The sequence below is a fragment of the Triticum urartu genome, chromosome 7A (assembly GCF_056163025.1).
Source record: "Triticum urartu cultivar PI428250 chromosome 7A, HENAU_Tu73, whole genome shotgun sequence".
Classification (NCBI taxonomy): domain Eukaryota; kingdom Viridiplantae; phylum Streptophyta; class Magnoliopsida; order Poales; family Poaceae; genus Triticum; species Triticum urartu.
The window spans coordinates 7,698,838-7,721,170 of record NC_141879.1 but is presented as its reverse complement, the minus strand read 5'-3'; positions in this window follow the sequence as shown (position 1 = coordinate 7,721,170).

Below are 22,333 nucleotides of genomic sequence, written 5' to 3'. Positions count from 1 at the left end.
TTTTCCTTTCGCGAGGGTCACGGTTTTGCTTCCGCCAGAGGCACGTTTTGCTTCTGCGAGAGGCACGGTTGTGCTTTAGCGAGAGTCACGGCCGTGCCTCTCGGAAACGGAAAAAACACGTTTTCTATTTTTTTTTCTTTCGAGAGAGTCACGGTTTTGCTTCCGCGAAAGGCACGGGTGTGCTTTCGCGAGAGTCACGGCCATGCCTCTCGAAAACGGAAAAAGACGCGTTTTTTTGTTTTTTTCCTTTTGCGAGAGTCACGGTTTTGTTTCCGTGAGAGGCACGGTTGTACTTTCGCGAGAGTCACGACGCCTCCTCGGAAACGAAAAAAAACACGTTTTCTCGTTTTTTTTTCCTTCCGCGAGAGTCACGGTTTGCTTCCGCGAGAGGCAGGGGCGTGTCTCTTTCGGAAAAGGAAAAAAACCCGTGCTCCCAATTCGGTTTTTTCGTGGTTTTTTTCGTTAAAAAAAGTTTGTTAAAACCTATCAACATGAAATCTAGTTTTGAAGATCTTGACGCGAGGAATCCAACGATGAAAGCGGTTCAAGATTTAGATGTACGATTAAAGAGATAAAATGTTTTGAATAAACGAATCTACAAAAAAATAGAAAACTTTCAGGTTGCGACAAGTGGTGCACATGCAACGCGTCACTTGACTCAACCTGTGGAAGTTGGAGTGATCTTTGCAACGAGTACTCCTTAACTAGTGATTTCGTCAAAAATCTAAGATCTCCTTGTTTCCTCAAAGCACCACAAACCAGTAAGCTACCATCCACTTCACGTACAATTGCTAGGACGCGACTTAGGGTGTGTTCGGTAGCCCTCCAGCTTCTCAACTCCAACTCCAGACGAGGAGCCCAGCCGAACGGTCCAAAACCTGGCTATCGGAGTCAGAAGCTGGCTACGAGCGTAGTGCAAATTCAGCGGAATCGTGGAGTTGGATTAATCGAGCTCTAAGAAATCGAAGGAGCTAGAGTTTGACTGAAATTACCAGCGATTGCCACCGCCAAGTGAACATCGGGCGTACCGATTCGAGCTCTTCCCGCACGACCGCTCTATCCCCACGTTCTCCTCCTTCTCTCGTTCCTCACACCAACCCAAGGGAGCCAGCGAGGAGGCCGCCGAGCCCATTGACCATACAAGTCTGACCGCCGCCCTCCCCGCTCGCTGCCTGCGGTCCCTATTCTCCTCCGCTGCCGCCGTTCCAATCCGCTAGGAGCAGCGTGGGAGCCACGGCCGCTGCTCCCATCCCTGACTCCTGACGACCTCGATGTCCTCCTTGACGGGGAAAAGACAGAAGCTTGTCCCGATGGCCTCCTGCATCGCTCATCTTTCAGCCCGCTCGTGGGCATCTGATGTTCTTCGTTGACCAGGAGATGGAGAGATAGATGGGCTATGCCGCTATGTGTGGGCCAGATTCGTTGTTTGTGGGCTTTCCGGCCTGGCGGATCGATTTTAGCAAGAAACTAGCGCACCGAACAGAATGCTGGCTCCGGGAGTTAACGAGAGAAGTTGGCTGCTGGCTACCGGCGACGGAGTTGAGGATTTAGCAGCCATGGTGGACTACCGAACACGCCCTTAATAGAAGGGAAAAGAGCCGGTTTTTTCACACTGGTCCATTTTTCTTTTCCCTTTTTTACTGCCATTTTTTTCTTATTTTTCTTCATTTGATTAGCTTTTCTCCTAGTTTCTTCCTTTCCCGCTTTTCTTTTTTAGTTCTCCTTTTTTCGTTTTTCATTTTCTTATCATGTTTGTGGTTTCCTTCTCCAATTTTTGTTTGTTATTTATTCACCATATTTTTGCGTTTTTTAATGTTTGTTTTTGTTTCCACTCTACAATTTCGTATATGTTAAAAGATATTTTAAAAAGTCATAAACAAATATTTATAAACACGTTCAACATTGCCCAAACACTTATTAAAAAAAATTCAAATACTTGTTCAACATTTTAATACTCGTTCAACATTTTTCAAATACTCGTTCAATATTTTTCGAATACTCGTTCAACATTTTCAATATTTATTCAACATTTTTCAAATACTTGTTCAACATTTTAAATACTTATTCAATATTTTCAAATACTTGTTCAACATTTTTAAAATACTGTTCAACATTTTTAATACTTATTCAACATTTTCAAATACTTGTTTCAACATTTAAAATATCTTTTGACAAATATCAAATACTGGTTAAGAATTTCAAATACTTATTCAACATTTTCAAATACTGGTTAAACATTTTTCACCAGTTCAACAATTTTTAATACTTATTCAACATTTTTTAAATGCTTGTTCAACATTTTTAATATTTATTGAAAATTTTCAAATACTTGTTTAATATATTTCAAATACTTTTTCAACATTTTTAATATTTATTCAATATTTTTCAAATACTTGTTCAATAGTTTTTAAAATGTGTTTTTGAAGAGTGTTTTTGTCCCCATGTGCTTGCTTGAAACAAGAAATAGGTGTGCCCATAATTGGTGCAGCTGCTGCAGTATGGATGAATGACCAAGGTGTATATTTGGGTCCTTCAGCTCTTGTATTACCTCGTGAAATTTTTAAGACACATTGTACTATAGCATGGATTATTCGTCATAACGGAAGATGATGTATAAATAAAAGAAGTATCAAACAAGACTTTAAAAACAAAGTACCAATCAAAATCAACTTCGTCGTCTTCACCGACATCTCCATCACCTTCCTCCACCCCTATTACGTGGCTCACTCTCCCGTAACCTGCTGTAATCCCCTACTTGAACATGGTGTTGGATGCTATTAATTATTATATCATGATGTCTTGCATCTTCTTTATGTCTGAGTATATTATTTTTGCCTATGGTTTAATTGGTGACTTGTTTTGGTTGGTTTGAGTTGCATGATTATTATGTTACTGTCTTTGGATACCCATCATATGAGTGCGCGTGTGGATCACACCTTTGGGTTAGTTGTATGTTGAAGAGAACTATGCATAGGCCGACCAAGTGATAGATATTACCGAGGCTGGGTGTAGGGATTAGTACATATATGATTGAAGAGGGACCAATATATCTTAATGCTATGGTTGATTTTATCTTAATGAACGTGTTAGTATTTGTGCATGCTCGCAAAAGTTCCAATCATAAATACATCAGGCATGGATTGTATGTTAGCATAGGCTCTCCCACATATAAAACTGCAATGATGATAACCGGTCTAGTAACTTAGCAAAATTGCCTAGGGTTGTATCAGTTTTTCACACTTTTGCACACTTGTTGTTTGTATTATATTATACTTTTATTTAAACAACATCTAAGATTTATTTATAAATTATTAAGTATCTTGCAAAACCTATCCTTTTATACAGGAAGCATAGATTTATTTCTTGTTTCTAGGTAAAGCAAATATTTGATGTGCGTAGGGTTGTATTACTGGCAGATAGGACCTGAGAGAAAACCAATCCTACCTCTAGCTCCTTGTGGGTTCGACACTCTATACTTACCACCTTCATCATTGAAAAGTACTATGATAATTACTTGCACTTGGGGATTATCATCTGACAAGCCATGTGGCAAGTTGACCGATGTTATGTAGGCTGCATTTTGCAACAAAAAAACACCCTAAAAATCATATGGTGCATTTTCAAATAATATTCTAATATACCTTTGCTACTCACTAGAGGACCAACACTAGACGATATGTGGGCCCAAAGGTCATACCCAAACCAAAAAAGAAAAAGCATTTTGCGCTACTTGGGCCATCCCATGAGAGGCGCATGTTATGAGCATAGTGATGGGGAAGGGATACATATTACCTCCGCAACTGATATGTATCGACTGTTTTTTCTTCGAGAAAACTTGAAATCTATTTATCACTATCAAGTAGTACAAAGAACACTAGAAGTAAAAATCACATCTAGGTCCCAAGACCACCTAGGGACGACCAAAAGCACTCGAGTGAGCTGAAGGCGCGCCATCGTCATCGCCCCTCCCTCATCGGAGCCGAAAAAATATTGTTATAGTAGACAGTCAGGAAGTCGTCATGATAAGGCCCCATATGACCAGCACAGTAGAACAACAACCACCTCCAATGAAAAAAGCGCAGATCAGAAGGATCCAACCTGCACACAGAGAGATGTACACGAACGAAGACTCGATCAAAGGGGATCCACCAAAGAAAAACACTGCCCGGATCCCATTAGATTTGCCGGAGACATACCTCCACACGCAACGTCCGACGATGCTAGAATCGACGTCGGGATGGGGGTTGGTCGTGGAGAACCTTATTCCATCTTCAGAAAGCCTCCGCTACCTCGTCCTCCCGAGTATGGCACAAACCCTAAAAAAACACCTAAAAACATAGCCCTCCAAAAGACCGTCGGAGACGAGGCAAACCAGCGACGGCGCCGACGAGAGGTAGGAAACCCTAGCCGAGTGCCCTGATCACATGACGGAGGAGTGAAATATGTCGGCTCCTGCGATACATACCACTACGATCGCTCACTCGTAGCTTGGGCGTGGTCCGACCCATCAAGTTCCAGAGCATTCGCCATTCTAGGAAGTTTTCGGGAGTCTGATAGTCGGTACTGGGAAGCTTCCAGACCGTTTATTAATTCTTCTCCTCCTAGGTTTTCATTTAATTTTTATTGTTCTTTCTGCATTTTTAGTCATTTCTCTTTTCATTTTATCTTTTCTAAATTTACAATCATATCTTGAATTTACAAAATTTTATGAATTCAAGAACTTTGATTGAAATATGCAAGCATTTTTCTTATTCATGAATGTATCCAAAATCATATATTTTTAATTTGTGAACATTTTGTATATCATGAATGTTTTATGAATTCATGAACTTTATTCAAATTTGCAAACATTCTCAAACTCATGAATGTTTTCCAATTCACATTTTTTGAATTTGTGAAAAGCTTAAAAAATTCGCAAACATTTTTCAAATCCCTGGAATATTTTTGAATTCATGAACATTTTTGCACTATGAACTACTTTCTAATTTGTGAAATTTTGTTAATTCATAGTTTCCAAATTTCCAGAACATTTTTCCTAATTCACAAACATTTATTTAAATTGGTGATTTTTTTAATATCACGAACTTTTTTGTTATTCGTGAACATTATGCAAGTTTGTGAACATTTTCCGTTTCTTGCATTCAGGAACAATTTTTAGTTTGTGAAAATTTAAGTGTTTATTTTTTTGTTGAATTTTTGAATTTTGTTTCTCAAAATCCTGTTTAAAAGCAAAAAACTGGAAAACACACTTTAAAAACCTGTTTGAGGGATCCAAGTGTTGCCCACCATTGGTGAAAGCAACTAGTTGACGAGCGCTTCTTCGGGAGCCTCACAATGATCACTTGCGGGTGGCTGGGAGCGCGCCACTTGACGCGCTCTCAGCCGCCGCCGCGTGTCGCCCCCTGGGTGCTTCCTCCGAATTTTGTTTTTTCATTTTTCCCCACGCGTTTTCAGCTTTTAGGTTGGTTTTTTTAGCTTTTTTTTTTCCAATTTTTTTGCACGCAAAACGTGTTTTTTTATTTTTGCTTCCGCGATAGGCACGGGTTTGCTTCCGTGGGAGGCACTGCCGTGCCTCTCGAAAACTACAAAAAACGTGTTTTCTCTTTCTTTTTCTTTCGTGAGAGGCACAGTTTTGCTTCCGCGAGAAGCGCGGCCATGCCTCTCGAAAATGAAAAAAGTTTTTTTTCCTTTTGTGAGAAGCACGTTTTTTCGCGAGAGGCATTGTTTTGCTTCCGCTCTCGGAAACGAAAAAAACATGTTTTCTTTTTTTTTCTTTTCTTTCATGGGAGGCACGTTTTTACTTCCGCGATAGGCATAGATTTGCTTCCGTGGCCGTGCCTCTCGGAAATGAAAAAAAAATGCATTTTCTCTTTCTTTTTTTCTTCCCCGAGAGGCACGGCCTCTCGGAAACGGCTTTCGGAAAAAGAAAAAAGAAGTGCTCTCGGTTCGGTTTTTCATCTTTTTTTCCGTGAAAAGAAAGTTTTGTTGTAACCTATCAACATGGGATCTAGTATGGAAGATCTCGACGCGAGAAATCCAACGGGGTGAAAACAGTTTTAGATTTGGACGCATGATTTAAAATATAAAACCTTTTGAATAAACAAATCTACAAAAAAAGAAAAACATTTAGGTTGCGACATGTGGCGCACATGCAATATCCCATTTGTCACAACCTAAAAAGATGGAAGTGATCTTTGAAAGGGGTACTATTAAATTAATGATTTCTGTCATTGGTTTGTCGTGCGCGCGGCTAACACGAACAGCACGCAGGCAGCTAGCAGGCTGATCCATGGGGCCGAATCCGGCCAGCCCGTAATTCAGATCAAAATATGACTTGATCGAAAATGCGGCCTGATCTAAAAAGGCGTTTAATCCTCGAAAATAGAATCGAAAAAAGGTGTTTCATTCAAGCGACCTAATCCTGATGCGATCGTCCACGCGGGAGCAAATCGGATGCGATCGTCCGATCGCGGGGGACGCGCCTAGTACCGTCATTGACCGGAAAGCCTAGTACCGATGCCCCAATTATAGTGCTACCAAAGACAATACTACTCTAATCTAAGAGATCATTTATTATCGTGACTTAGAAAATCAGCACAGCTATGCATTCCCTATGGTCATCTAAATAAATAAAAAGTTGAAGCATATCATCTGTTTTCACACACACAGCACGCATATCTTTTTGGGAAATCAGGGAGAGATCCCACATTTGAAGCATATCATCTGGGAATATAAATTTCCCCTTGCTTCAGTACGGGCACGGGAAAGAATAGAGGTCTTATCGGATCATGCTCCGTTGCTAACCGATTTTGGTCAAACCACTCCAAATTCTAACCGCCCACAATTTAAAATTCAAAGTGCGATGGTTTGCTAGGGAAGATTCTATGACTTGGTTAAGAAAGTTTGGGCGCGGCAACCCTGGGGTAGTACGCCCATCCAACAACGGATTTTATCATCACACCTTGCGACGATCCCTTTGTGGATTCGCTAAATGGAACTAACGATTGCCCGCCTTTTACGCGAGAAAGAGATCAGATGATACCAACGATCCAAGGCTCAGTTCTTTGTTCAAGGAGATGACAATACGGAATACTTTCATATGCTAGCCAATGGTAGACATAGAAAGACACATATCTTTGCCCTAGACCAGGATGAGGGCTTTATCGAGGGGATGGCACGCTTGGAAATTTTATTACTACATAATTCAAACATATTTTGGACCTTCAGTTGAAAGTTCATTTTCACTGGACGAGTCTATTACTCATGACATTCCTAATGTCTCTGCGGCGGAAAATGAGTTTGAACCGCTCCATTCACCGAGGAGGAAATGTCAAGTGTTTCAAATTGAACCCAACAAGGCTCTAGGGCCGGACGGTTTTCCGACCAAATTTATAATTTTTCCTGGGACATGATTAAGGCAAACTTGTTCAGTTTTTTATCCAATTGCATATGGAAAACCTTGACATTGCCCGTTTAAACTTTAGGAAAACTATTCTTCTACCCAAGACTAAGGACGCAAGTTGTAGTCACCAATATCAACCGATCTGCCTCCTAAGTGCTAACTTTAAAATCTTTACAAAGGTTGCAACCAGTTGAATGAGGTGGCTGACCATGTGGTTTGCCCCACTCAAATAACGTTCAAGCAAGGCCGTAACATACTCGATAGAGTTGTTGTGCTGCATTAAACCGTACATGAGCTTCACCGGAAAAAGTTGAGCGGAGTCATCTTAAAAATTGGCTTCTCCAAACTCTCTGCATGAAGGGGGTTCAAGTCAAAATGGTGTTGATGTGTAGATAGTTTCGTCTTTGGCGGTAGTGTGGCCATCAAAGTCAATGATGTTATTGGTAGTTCCCAGAAGAGTCATCGCAAAGGGGACCTTTCATCCCCTTCTTTTGTTCAGCATTATCACAAATATGTTGGCCTGAAATAATAATTTTAGAAAAACGCAAAAACCAGTGTCAAATTTAGAACTTGAACCTTGCACTACTAGAAAAAGGGCTATAGATGGGATTGACAGTAATGGCGCACCAGACAAGCGGTGCGCCATTAGTATATACTAATGGCGCACCACCTTCTGATACGCCATTAGAGTTTAAACTACTAATGGCGCACCTAGCCCAAGGTGCGCCATTAGTATCAAATATTTTTTTTTGAACTACTGCGCCTGTCCAAACATACTAATGGCGCATCCGGACACAGTGCGCCATTACTAGTTGTAACTAGTAATGGCGCACCTGTTGGAAAGTGCGCCACTAATGTTGTTTTTTTAATTATATTTTTTATTCCCTTTTTTGCAAAACTACTAATGGCGCACTGTTCAACCGTGCGCCATTACTAGTTCAAACTAGTAATGGCGCAGTGTGGGACAGTGCGCCATTAGCAATTTTTTTTTTACAAAACTACTAATGGCGCACCACCAGAAGGTGCGCCATTAGTAACCTGGATTACTAATGGCGCATTTGGCTTTGGTGCGCCATTAGTAAGTGGGCAGCAACAAGATATTTTGGAGAGCCTCTCCTACCCACACTCACTTTCTCCCCACTTCATTCTCTCCACCTCCTCCTTGTCTCGGGTGCCTCCTCTTTTTCACCTCATTTCCACCATAGATGCATTCAATTTAAGTGGTTAAATTACCTTGTTTTGATAGGTAAGTAAGGGGGGAAGCTATATTTATGTTGTTCTCCCTACAACAATGTGCACATGCACTTTTTATGCCCTAGCTAGATCTATGTATGTTCGTGGTGTTGCATATGTTTGTGGTGTTGCATATGTGTTTGTGTTTGGAGGTGTACCGGTATTTGAAATGCGATAGTTGCCAATATTTTGCCGGAATGTTGATTCATTTCCGTTTTGGCGAGAATTTTGGCATTAAGCATTCTTTTTGGTCCTATTTTTAGGGAAAGTCATGCCAAATTTTTTCTTGGTTCTAAAATATCGTTTTGCTCTACCCCGCAGGCGACCATGGTCCGCATGATGACCGAAGGCATCGTGAATAGGTTTTTGAGGTCCGCGAAGGCCGAGATGCTTCAAAAGAACGAGACGGAGATAAGATGTCCGTGTCGAAGATGCAAGCTGAAGAGCCTTATTGCGGACCCGGAATCCGGGCAGGTGCGGGACCACCTGCTCTTGCGTGGTTTCATGGATGGCTATCGGTGGCAAGGTGATGAAGATGACTACGAAGTCGTCCATGGGGGGCGGGCAAGAAATGAGGAAGGGCAGCAAGACAACCACCGCGGCTCGGGCGGGCGAGAAGACGAAGAATCCCCAGGAGATGATCACGACGGTGATGCTGTACACAGTCATCATGTAGAAGATGCAGGACATGATGATGAGGAAGATGCCGGAGCAGACGACGGGCATGATCATGAAGATGATGATGCCGGCGGAGCAGACGACGCTGGACCATCGATGGGCTGGGTGCAGGACCCTCATATTCAAGAGCTGCTTCTCAAGCAGACGGATAACGCAAGAGCTGCCGCCCGAGAGAAAGCCAAGATGGATCAACTTGAGTTAGACGCGGTTACTCCATTATATGAAGGATGCAGGCCCGAGGATACCCGCCTGAAAGTAACGCTCATGGCTCTGGAGATGAAGGTAAAACACAAAATGACCGACGCATGCTTCGACGAGAACATGTCATTCTGGCACGAACGTCTTCTCGAGGGGAACAAGTGCCCGACCAGTTTGGAGGAGGCGAAGAAAATCGTGTGTCCTCTGGATTTACCGCATGTGAAATACCATGTGTGCATGAACAATTGCATCATTTATCGGGACGAGCACGCGGAGTCTACCATATGTCCGGTGTGCGGCGTCACTCGATACAAGAAGAGGAAGAAAGCTCCTCGAAAAGTGGTGTGGTACTTTCCGATCACTCCTCGTCTGCAGCGGTATTTCGCGGACCCTAAGGTAGCAAAGCTCCTGCGTTGGCACGCGGATAGGAAGGAGAAGAAGCGAGAAGATGACGCAAATGATCCGGAGATAGATAAAAAAGACAAGATGCTGAGTCACCCTAAGGATGCGAGCCAGTGGCAAGCGTTGAACTTCGAATACCCAGAATTTGGGAACGATCCAAGGAACATCGTGCTGGGCGTGAGCACCGAGGAGTCAATCCGTTTGGCAGCCAGAGAAGCACACATAGCACCTGGCCTGTGTTTGTGTGGATGTACAACCTTCCCCCCTGGTTGTGCATGAAGAGGAAGTACATTCACATGAGTATGCTAATTGAAGGACCGAAACAACCAGGGAACGACATCAATCTGTATCTGGGGCTGCTGAAAGAGGAGCTTGACACGCTGTGGAAAACGCCAGCCAATACGTGGGATGCCGCAGAGAAAAATATTTCCCTATGAGAGCCGCGCTGCTCACGACGGTGCACGACTATCTCGGTTATGGATATGTCGCGGGGCAGGTGGTCCACGGATTTTCTGGATGCGTCAGGTGCATGGATGACACAACGTATCGCCAGCTAGATAGAGATCCCGGGTCTTCGAAAACCGTGTTCATGGGACATCGAAGGTGGCTTCGCGACGATGACCCATGGAGAAAACGCAAGGATCTGTTCGATGGTGAAACCGAACCCCGAGGACGCCCGCGTACGAGGAGCGGCGAGGAAATAGACGAGCTGTTGAAAAATTGGAAAGACTGCCCACTGTCGGGAAAGAAGCAAAAGGCGCCAGAGCCGGGAAAGAAGCGAAAGGCGCCAGAGCCGCTGCTGAAGGTATGGAAAACGAGGTCTGTTTTCTGGGACTTGCCGTACTAGAAGATCCACCGTGTGCCTCACAGCCTTGATGTCATGCATATCACGAAGAACGTGTGCGAGAGTCCGCTTGGTACCCTGCTCAACATGCCAGAGAGGACCAAAGATGGGCCGAAAGCAAGGGCAGACTTGAAATCAATGGGCATCAGGCAGGAGCTTCACGCTATATATGATGATGATGATGATGATGATGATGATGAGGCGAAGCAGGACACGGAAAGTCGTCGCAAAGGCAAGAAGGCCAAGAAGACCGGAAATGACTACCCTCCCGCGTGCTTCACTCTAAGTCAGGAGGAGATCGAGCAGTTTTTCACCTGCCTCGTTGGAGTAAAACTTCCTTACGGTTACGCGGGGAAGATAAGCAGATACCTAGACCCAGCGAAGCAGAAGTTCAGCGGGATGAAGTCTCACGACTGTCACGTGCTGATGACGCAGATACTTCCAGTTGCAATCCGTGGGATCATGGACGCGCACGTCCGTGAAATCCTATTTGGCCTATGCAACTTTTTCGACGTCATCTCTCGGAAGTCTGTTGGCGTGAGGCAACTCAGAAGGCTACAGGAAGAGATCGTGGTGATACTATGCGAGTTTGAGATGTACTTCCCGCCCGCATTCTTCGACGTTATGGTGCATCTGCTGGTCCATATCGTGGACGATATCATCCAACTCGGGCCGACGTTCCTGCACAGCATGATGCCGTTCGAAAGGATGAATGGTGTCATCAAAGGATACGTTCACAACATGTCACGTCCAGACGGAAGCATAGCCAGGGGCTTTCTGACCGAAGAGTGCATCTCCTACTGCACGAATTATCTAGGCATCGAGAACCCCGTTGGTCTGCCCGTCAACAGGCACCTCGGCAGGCTCACTGGATGGGGTCACCGTGAGGGTCGTCGCGAAATGCATGTCGACTTCGAGGGTCGACTCGCCGACTTTGAAAGAGCAAACCTAGTCGCGCTACAACACATAGACGTGGTCGATCCTTGGGTGGTAGAGCACAAAACCTTTATTAAGAAGACGTACAATGACCGAGGCCAACAGAGGACGGACGGAGATATACTCAAAGAGCACAACTCATGTTTCACGCGTTGATTCAAGCAGAAGCTTCTGTCGTACCCTTTACATGAGGATTCTTCCGCGGAAGAACAACTCATATTCGCCTTGTCACAGGGCGCCGAGCACAACCTGATGACCTATGAGGCGTACGATATCAACGCTACACATTCTACACCGAGGCCAAGGACATGAAGAGCGATGGTTATCAGAACTCCGGGGTAACGATGGAATCCTACACCGGTAACGACAAGGACAGATACTACGGAAGGATCGAGGAGATCTGGGAGCTGAGCTACGCTGGAGAGAAGGTCCCGATGTTCCGTGTCAGATGGGCCAAGAGCGTCCTAAAAGAAGACCGGTATTTCACCACCATGGTTATACCCGAAACCAAATCCAAGACCGCGGGCGCAAACGTCACCGCGAAAAATGAGCCATGGGTACTGGCTTCCCAAGTGGACCAATGCTTCTTCATTACCGACCCGTCAAAGCCCAGTCGTGTTGTCGTGAGGAGAGGCAAAAGGAAGATCATCGGAATGGATGGAGTAGCCAATGAGCAAGACTTCGACAAGTACGGCGACCCGAGGATCGAACATGACGATGATGATGAAGTAGCAGCATACACCACAAGAAGAAGCAGGACCACCCTACCTAAAGGACGTCCGTTCCACAGAAGAACTCCATTTGCGAAAAAGAAGGGCAAGAAGATTGTGAACAGATAGCTAGCTAAGATCGATTGTATTTAAATCGTAGCCTTCATTTCTCGATTATATTTCATGGGCACTTTTTGAACTATCATGAATATTTTTAAATTTCATGGACACTCGATCTCGATCCCCCTCCATCTCGATCGCTATCCCACCTCGCCAGATCCGGCCCCCCTCGCCGCCGAGCACCCCCCGGTCCACCGGCCGCCGCCGCCGACCCCCCGCACCCTCGATTCCCCTACTCAACCGCCGCCGCCGACCCCCCGCACCCCTCCCCTACTCAACCGCCGCCGCCGACCCCCCGCACCCCTCCCCTACTCAACCGCCGCCGCCGACCCCCCGCACCCCTCCCCTACTCAACCGCCGCCGCCGACCCCCGCACCCCTCCCCTACTCAACCGCCGCCACCGACCCCCCGCACCCCTCCCCTACTCAACCGCCGCCGCCGACCCCCCGCACCCCTCCCCTACTCAACCGCCGCCGCCGACCCCCCGCACCCCGCGCACCCTCCCCCGCTCCACCGGCATTACTATTTGATTATATTTTTAAAAAAATTATTACTGCCTTATAAAAAAATATTACTGTTACTGTCTTATAAAAAATATTACTGTTATGATTTAAACTAGTTTAAAAATTTATTATTGTCTTATAAAAAATACTAATGGCGCACCACGGTGAGGTGCGCCATTAGTATGGATGTACTTATGGCGCACCGAGGGGTGGTGAGCCATTAGTATTGTGCCATTGCTATAAGAAAAAAAATACTAATGGCGCACCACGGTGAGGTGCGCCATTAGTATGGATGTACTTATGGCGCACCGAGGGGTGGTGCGCCATTAGTACTGTGCCCGGCCCCATCCATATTCCCCCCCCGGCCCCTCTCTCTCCCTCGCCCTCGCCCTCGATCCCTTTCCCCTCTCCTCTCCCGACACTGCTGCCCCGCCGCCTCGACGCTGCCCCGCCACCCCGACGCCGCCTCGACGCTGCCCCGCCGCCCCGACGCCGCCCCGACGCCGCCCCGACGCCGCCTCGACCCCGCCCCGCCGCCCCGACATCCTCCCCGCGCCCCACTCCCCGGCATCCTCCCCGCGCCCCATCCCGCTCTTCACCTCCGCCTCGCCCTCTCACCACGGCCACAGAGGCTCCTGGATCTGGACCAGCCGCCGCCGGACAGCAGCAGGTCAGTAAGCCTCTCTCTCTCTCTATCCATTCATGTACCTTCCCCTGGCCTGTTGTGACTCACTCAACCCCCATTTGCATCTAGGCAGGCGGCATCCGTCACCGGCAGGCAGGCGACATCCATCACCGGCAAACCTCCCACGCACCGTGCCTCGGACGCACAGCAGCAGGTCAGACCCCCCCCTCTCTCTCTCTGGCGCGATGAGTTATAGGATCAATGCCTAAGTTTTGTTGAGCACACAGATTTCTTTTCTGTAAGCATTGGTATTATGTGCTTCCCATAGTTGGTATAAAAATAAAGAAAACAATTCAGTTCTGTTTCTGTATTTGCAAGTGGCATTTTTAGTGGAATCCCCATGATAGGTCCACATGCTACTGTTGTCAACATGATAAATAGTTTCAGTTAGTTACCTCTAAAACTATTCCTAATTAACTGAAGAAGAGAAGAGAGGAGGAGTAGTTTATTTCATAGAGTAAACATTAGCACTATTTGACAGTAAAAGGTTTTAGCTAATTTGAATTAACTGAAAGCAGCAGTACATCATTTTTATTGACAGTAAAATGTTCAAAGAAACAGATATGTAAAACCCCCATAGTTATGTCTTTCGTACAATATGCCATGAAAAGGTGTGCCATTTTCATAGAAGAGCAAACCGGCCTGCCTTTCGGCCTTTTGGTTGCAAGTGCATTTCACTCAAATCACAAGGATGGTACCATCTCCAGTTAGGTTGCAAGTGCATTTCACTCAAAATCACGATGATGGTGCCATCTCCTGTTTACTATAAGATGTACTACTAAGACCAGATAATAACTTCAGCAATAAAACATTTTAACAGGGTTAGGTTGTAGCCCCTGAATCCATGATACATCTGGGGACAATGTGTAGCAAGAGGGCGCCATTGGTCCTCCACACGCAGTTTTAAAGCAAAAGAAAGCATTATGATCAACCATTGGTACTGAGAAATGGCAGAGCACATGTGTCTTAATTTAGCACAACAACGCCGTGATCAGGGAGTAGTGCTTCACTTGTTCCATACGTGAGCCATCTCAGCTGAAACTCCTCTACCGGTGGTTGCACTTGTCTGCAGGATATGTAAAAGGTTCAGTAAGTGATGGCATTCCTTGTGAAATGTTCAAATTAGCTAAAACCTGTGCATATGTACAAGGTTCAGTAAGTGATGACAGTAAAATGTTCAAAGAAACAGTTGAAACTCCTCTACCGGTGGTTGCACTTGTCTGCAGGATATGTAAAACATTTTTATTGACAGTAAAATGTTCATTTAGTTTCAGTAAACAAATATTGCCAAGCATGACATGGCCTTTGTGATCTCCTACTCCTGAATTTTCATGTCACTTGTGCTATTAGTAGTTTTTTGACAGTAAAAGGAATTTTCATGTCACTTGTGCTATCAGTACACTACAAGTGAATTTTCATGTCACTTGTGCTATTTATGTGGTCTGAAACTTGTCAAGTGATGCTGCTGCTGCTATCTGCGAGTTGCTGCTGCTAGTTGTGATTTTGTCAAGTGATGCTGCTGCTACTTGTGATCTTCTAAAATAACCCCTTTCTCCTGAAACGTTGATTAATTTCCGTTTCGGTTGAGAAATGGGGCACTCCTAGGTCAAGAAAATTAGCAAAGGTCATGCCCAATTTTCTTGACCTAGAAGGTGCCCGATTCTCAACCGAAATAAAAATTAATTTGCTTTAGTGGTTGGATTAGTTTAGTAATTTTTTCACACACTCAGACACCCTTGCTTGCCATGTGTGTGAGAGAGATAGTGAGAGGAGACAAGAAGAAGGGGGTTAGGAAGGCATCATGCAACAGTGCCTTCAAGATCCAAGGCAATATCACAAACTGTTGGGGAACGTAGTAATTTCAAAAAAATTCCTACGCACACGCAAGATCATGTGATGCATATCAACAAGACGGGAGAGTGTTGTCTATGTACCCAACGCAGACCGACTGCGGAAGCGCTGACACGACGTAGAGGAAGTAGTCGTACGTCTTCACGATCCAACCGATCAAGCACCGAAACTACGGCACCTCTGAGTTCGAGCACACGTTCAGCTCGATGACGATCCCCGGACTCCGATCCAGCAAAGTGTCGGGGAAGAGTTTCGTCAGCACGACGGCGTGGTGACGATCTTGATGAACTACAGCAGCAGGGCTTCGCCTAAACTCCGCTACAGTATTATCGAGGAATATGGTGGCAGGGGGCACCGCACACGGCTAGGGAATAGATCACGTGGATCAACTTGTGTGTCTAGAGGTGCCCCCTGCCCCCGTATATAAAGGATCCAAGGGGGAGGGCTGGCCGGCCAAGGAGGAGGGCGCAGGAGAGTCCTACTCCCTCTGGGAGTAGGATTCCCCCCCCCCCCCAATCCTAGTCCAACTAGGATTCCTCGGAGGGGAAAGAGGGAGAGGGGGGCCGGCCACCTTCTCCTAGTCCTAATAGGACTAGGGGAGGGGGGAGGTGCGCAGCCACCTTGGGCTGCCCCTTTCTCCTTTCCACTAAAGCCCATTAAGGAATTATGGCTCCCGGGGGGTTCCGGTAACCTCCCGGTACTCCGGTAAAATCCCGATTTCACCCGGAACACTTCCGATATCCAAACATAGGCTTCCAATATATCAATCTTTACGTCTCGACCATTTCGAGACTCCTCACCATGTCCGTGATCACATCCGGGACTCCGAACAACCTTCGGTACATCAAAATGCATAAACTCATAATATAACTGTCATCGTAACCTTAAGCGTGCGGACCCTACGGGTTCGAGAACAATGTAGACATGACCGAGACACGTCTCTGGTCAATAACCAATAGCAGGACCTGGATGCCCATATTGGCTCCTACATATTCTACGAAGATCTTTATCGGTCAGATCGCATAACAACATACGTTGTTCCCTTTGTCATCGGTATGTTACTTGCCCGAGATTCGATCGTCGGTATCCAATACCTAGTTCAATCTCGTTACTGGCAAGTCTCTTTACTCGTTCCGTAATACATCATCTCACAACTAACATATTAGTTGTAATGCTTGCAAGGCTTATGTGATGTGCATTACCGAGAGGGCCCAGAGATACCTCTCCGACAATCGGAGTGACAAAACCTAATCTCGAAATACGCCAACCCAACATGTACCATTGGAGACACCTGTAGTACTCCTTTATAATCACCCAGTTACGTTGTGACGTTTGGTAGTACCCAAAGTGTTCCTCCGGTAAACGGGAGTTGCATAATCTCATAGTTATAGGAACATGTATAAGTCATGAAGAAAGCAATAGCAACATACTAAACGATCGGGTGCTAAGCTAATGGAATGGGTCATGTCAATCAGATCATTCAACTAATGATGTGACCTCGTTAATCAAATAACAACTCATTGTTCATGGTTAGGAAACATAACCATCTTTGATTAACGAGCTAGTCAAGTAGAGGCATACTAGTGACACTTTGTTTGTCTATGTATTCACACATGTATTATGTTTCCGGTTAATACAATTCTAGCATGAATAATAAACATTTATCATGATTATAAGGAAATAAATAATAACTTTATTATTGCCTCTAGGGCATATTTCCTTCACAAACATCATAGGCAATTTGACCAAACTCACAACCTTGTATCTTTGCAGCAACCAACTTTCTAGACACACCCCTCAAGAACTACGTTACCCTGAGAACGTGGACTTGGACCTTAGCAACAACACACTAACAGGTTCTATCCCAAAACACCTAGACAATATCACAAACATCTCTCAATTGTTCCTTGACAATAACCAACTTTTTGGCGACATTCCTCGAGAATTAGGTTATTTGGTCAACTTAGAGATCTTGTTCCTTGACAATAACCAACTTTTTGACCAAACTTTGTTCCTATTTAGAGAGAAACATGGCCAACAACGATGAGGCCGGGGGTTCGGGCGTCAAGGCATTCTGGGAGCTGTCCCAGGAGATGGAGGAACAACCTCACTTGTATGAGGCCGCCGCCTTCCCCACCGATCCTGAGACCACTGATGGTACCGCCGAGGATGACCCCACTGATGCCACCACTGATGTGCCGCCGAGGATGCCATCACTGATGATGGCGGCGCACGCACAGATGGCAGCCAACCGAAGAGGCAACGGAAGGACCGACGCCCGACCGTGCTCCGCACCCTCAAGGAGGAAGTTACTGAAGTGGACTCCGATAGGAATCCAACGGCGCCCGAACGAATAGTCAAGGGGTACTCGCTTCAGCTCGGGTGCATTCTCCGGAGCACCGTCTCGATCAACACCGAGAACCTCAGGCATCCTGACCGAGGGAATTTGCGCAACCTCCTCTTCACGAAGCTGCACGAACGATACAAGTTCCCCGCTGAATTTGAAAACACAAGCCTCAAAGGGAATAAAGTGAACAGTGCTGCCCTCACGAAGATGAGCACGGCCCTGTCTACTTGGAAAAGCAATGTGAAGAGAATGATCGAGAAAGGTGAGAGTTATGAGAAGATCAAGGAGAAAAATCCTTCGATCACCGAAGATGACTACAACAACTTCAAGATCAATTGCTCGAGCACCGCAAGCTCCGAATCAAGTAAGTGGGGGAAAGAAATGCGGGAGCTGAACTTAGGGGAACACACACTCGGTCCCGGCGGTTACAGAGTGGCGGAGCCTATATGGGACAAGGAGGAGGCGGACCGTGCCGAGCAAGGCCTACCGCCCTCTTCGATAAATACGTTGACAAGCAGACCAGGAACTTTGTCAGGGCCCGGTACAAGAAGGACCCGAAAACAAAGGAGCTTACCACGGATCCGAAGACCAGGGAGCTTGAGCTTGTTCTGGTAAGGAATACACCCCCGCGTAATTAGCTTCATATGGTTGCATTCTAATTAATGAAGCCAAATTTCTAAATGGTTCACATTCCTTCCACAGGCGACTGAAAGCAGTAGCGCGGGGTCGACTAAGAGCAACCCTTGGGACACCACTCTAAATAGGGCGTTGAATGTAATGAAGAACAAGGATAAGCTCAGTAAGCCGACGTCAGCTGGTCGTGTGGCCGGCAAAGGCTTGTCGACAAAATGGTCGTCATACTATAACACTGGTGGGCGAAAGGAGAAAAAGACCAGCTCGGAAAGCTAGGCGCGCGAGGTTCAAGAACTCAGGGCACAGGTGGCACGGATTCCGAAGATGGTCCAAGAGCAAGTGGAACAACAACTCGGAAGGACGATCACCGCCATTGTGCCTACCTTGATCCAGGGGATTAGTGCGTGGATTGCGGGTGGCCAACAGGGGCCGCCCCCGATTCCTAGCTTCACGGCCAGCAACTCGCAGAACGCGATGGCGGGGCCATTGGTGTCTCCGACGCCGGCACGGGAGCTTAATGCACCCGGGTGTACGCCGGCCGGCACCTCTGCAGCAAGCGGCCCCTCCGTCAACTGCACGCCCGCCGTTGGCGGTGCCTCGACATTAGCCGAGCTCGACGCCATCATCACGGTAACTAATTAAGCCTCTCTCGGCCGAGGACTTCATCTCCTTGCCTTTGACTGGGCATCCCTGACGCCCTACATGTTTTCGCAGGGCGCCGCCGACGTTCCGTGCACTCTCCTGCACTTCGTGAACAACGAGTTGGTCGATGTCGCCAAGGGCAAAATCGTTCAACCGGGCAACCCCTTGTTCCACGGTACCCAGATGCCACCCAACTTGTTTAGGGTTCAACTGGTTCGGGTGCTGCCAGGCTACGACGAGTTGTTACCTCCGATTCGACCCGTCGGGGCCGACGATGATGACGTGATGACCCTCAGTGCCTGCCTGAGCTGGCCCCTGCTTTGGCCGAAGAGCCAGATTCGTTTGGGGGCGGGGGACACCACCCCAAAGACAACACCGCCAGTCGTGCCGGCGCCAAGTCGGCCCCATGGCAAGACCGCCGCAACGGTGCCGGACATCCCTATGCCACTGGATCCAAACATGCATATGGCACAGGATCAGAACGACGATGACGACGATACATTTGCCAACGTCGATCAGTACTTTGCCGATCATGGGTACGGTGGCGACTTCGTGGGGCCTCCTTCTCAAGAACCCAACCCAACAAAAGACGTGCGCGATCTAGCTGGTACCGCGGAGAAGCCAAGTTGCAACAGGCGTCGTCTGCCGTTCAGCTCTCAGGAGACGCCTCCAGCTGCCGACTTCACCGAGCCTCAGATAGGCGAGGTGCGAAATATTATCAGCCCCAACACACTCAAGAAGGCGGTCTGTGAGCAGAACTCGGTCCCATTACAGGAGAAGAAGAAGGCACGCAAAAGAAAGACTAACAAGGGTGCGGGCCAACCGGCACCGAGTACGATCCGTGCTCAGGACGGGCCACCTTCACCTGAGGATATCTCGAGGAGGGTGCATGTGGCGGGTAGGCCGATGCTACCGAGAAATATGCTCGATGCTGCAACCGGTGCTATGCGGAGTCTGCATGACAGTGTTCTTTCTTTGGAGAAGCGGCGTCTCGGAGAGAAGGATGTGGCATACCCGGTTTTCGCGGCCAAGGTGCCAGAGGGGAAGGGCTTTGTGGATAACTCCATCGGGGGTACGATCGTCCTGCGGTTTGATGACATCCACGCTATGTTGAACCTCCATCCGCTGCACTACACCTTCGTTCGGCTATTTTCGCTGAGTATGGAGATGCGGATCATTCGCGACAAGACCCCGGACATCGTGATAGTCGACCCCTTCTACATGCGTGCCAAGATCTTGGGCAGTGATGGGGACCGGCAAGTCGCGAGTTCTTACCTCGAAGGCGTCATTCTGGCAAACCAAGATAAGGATAATTTCCTCATGCCTTACTTTCCCGAGTAAGTCCTCCCCTCAACCGCCCCGTAACATATGAATTCTTAGATTTCGATCGTTTTTCTTTTAACATTCCGTGTTTTCTGCAGTGACACACGTTGCACGCTCATCCTCCTAAGCCCCAAATATTCCATGGCCACATATTTCGACCCGGACCGTCAGTCGAACGTAGACTACACAAATGTCAAGAAGGTTCTTGATGATGTTCTCCCCGGCTACGTCAAATCTGGAGGCACCTTCACCAGGCCTATTCGTAAGTACGGCAAGCACGTGTTCTCCCACAATACGACGTTCTGCTGCGTCAAGCAGCCAACTGGCGGTCAGAAGGGTGCCTACTACGCCATCCATCACATGCGGGCGATCGTACGGGACCATCATCAACTTCTGCTACCGAGTTGACTCAAAGATTGGGCTGCGAGCGTGTCGGCAATCCAGGACGCGAACATCAGACAAGAATTCTTTCGCATCCAGTCGGAGTTTGCGGAAATCATCCATCAAGATGTCCTTCGTACCTCGGGGCAGTTCAACCTTAGAAATCAACCGTCCAACAGTGACATCGACACAATCCTACAAATGCAGGCTGACAACGCCCGTTGTTTCATGACTCCCACGATAGACGGCGGCTTCATCCACGCTCCGGCCCCTTGAGTCGAGTCGAAAACAGTGATGTTGTGTCTAGTTCTGAAACATCGATTGGCTCATGTTGTAATTAAACTTTAATGAACTTGTAGTATGTCTCTTTGGTTTCGAGAGTCGTTCAACTTAGATGTAATCGATGCTATTAATGTTTTGCTTTTCTCTTCCGATCGTTCTGTTGCATACTTATATATTGCTTATGTATTGTCTGTGAATTGGTACTAACGTTTCGTTTGACTATTGCATAGAGATGCCGTGGTATGTCGTGTACAAGGGTAAGGTTCCCGGAGTCTACAACGACTGGGAGGAGTGTCGGAGACAGGTTCACCGATTCAGCGGTAACAGTTACAAAGGGTACAACACTAGGGCCGAGGCCGAATCTAGATACGCCCGCTATCTAGCGGGAGAGGGGAGGGAGCGTTGGAGGAACCGGATGAAGACGAGTTTCATCGTGATGATGCTCATTGTGATGACTGCAGCTCTCTTCTATGTGATGGTAGTTTAGATGATCGATATCGACTTGTAATGTCAAGACAAACTTGCGGTCTCGAGACTTGTAATATAATGTTCTATCTTTGTTTGGTCTTTTCAATTCGGAGACTAATATGATGAATTGTATTCGGAGACTAAAATGATGAATTGTATTCAGAGACTAATCTTCTATTTTATTCGATGAATCTGTTGTTGATGTGTGCTGTCTATATTTTGTCCAATTATACATTTTGTAACCTGTGCAAAAAACAGAAAATAAAAAAAATAAAAAAACCCTAATATTCATACTAATGGCGCATCACATCATAGTGCGCCATTAGTATGCCAAAGGATACTAATGACGCATCACTAAACAGTGCGCCATTAGTATGCCGAACTTACTAATGGCGCATCTTGTTGTTGTGCGCCATTAGTATGCCAAAGCACCTGGGTATACATGGCCCCCTGGGAGGCATACTAATGGCGTACTGCTGTATATACTAATGGCGCATCCGAGGTGCGCCATTATATACCAAATACTAATGGCGCATCAGTGGTGCGCCATTAGTAAAATATACTAATGGCGTGGTACTAATGGCGCACCACTAATGCACCATTAATGGCCAAATTAGGTGCGCCATTAGTAGGCCTTTTCCTAGTAGTGTTGGTGGCTGTACTCCCAACCATCTGACCATTGGTTGGTTCGCATC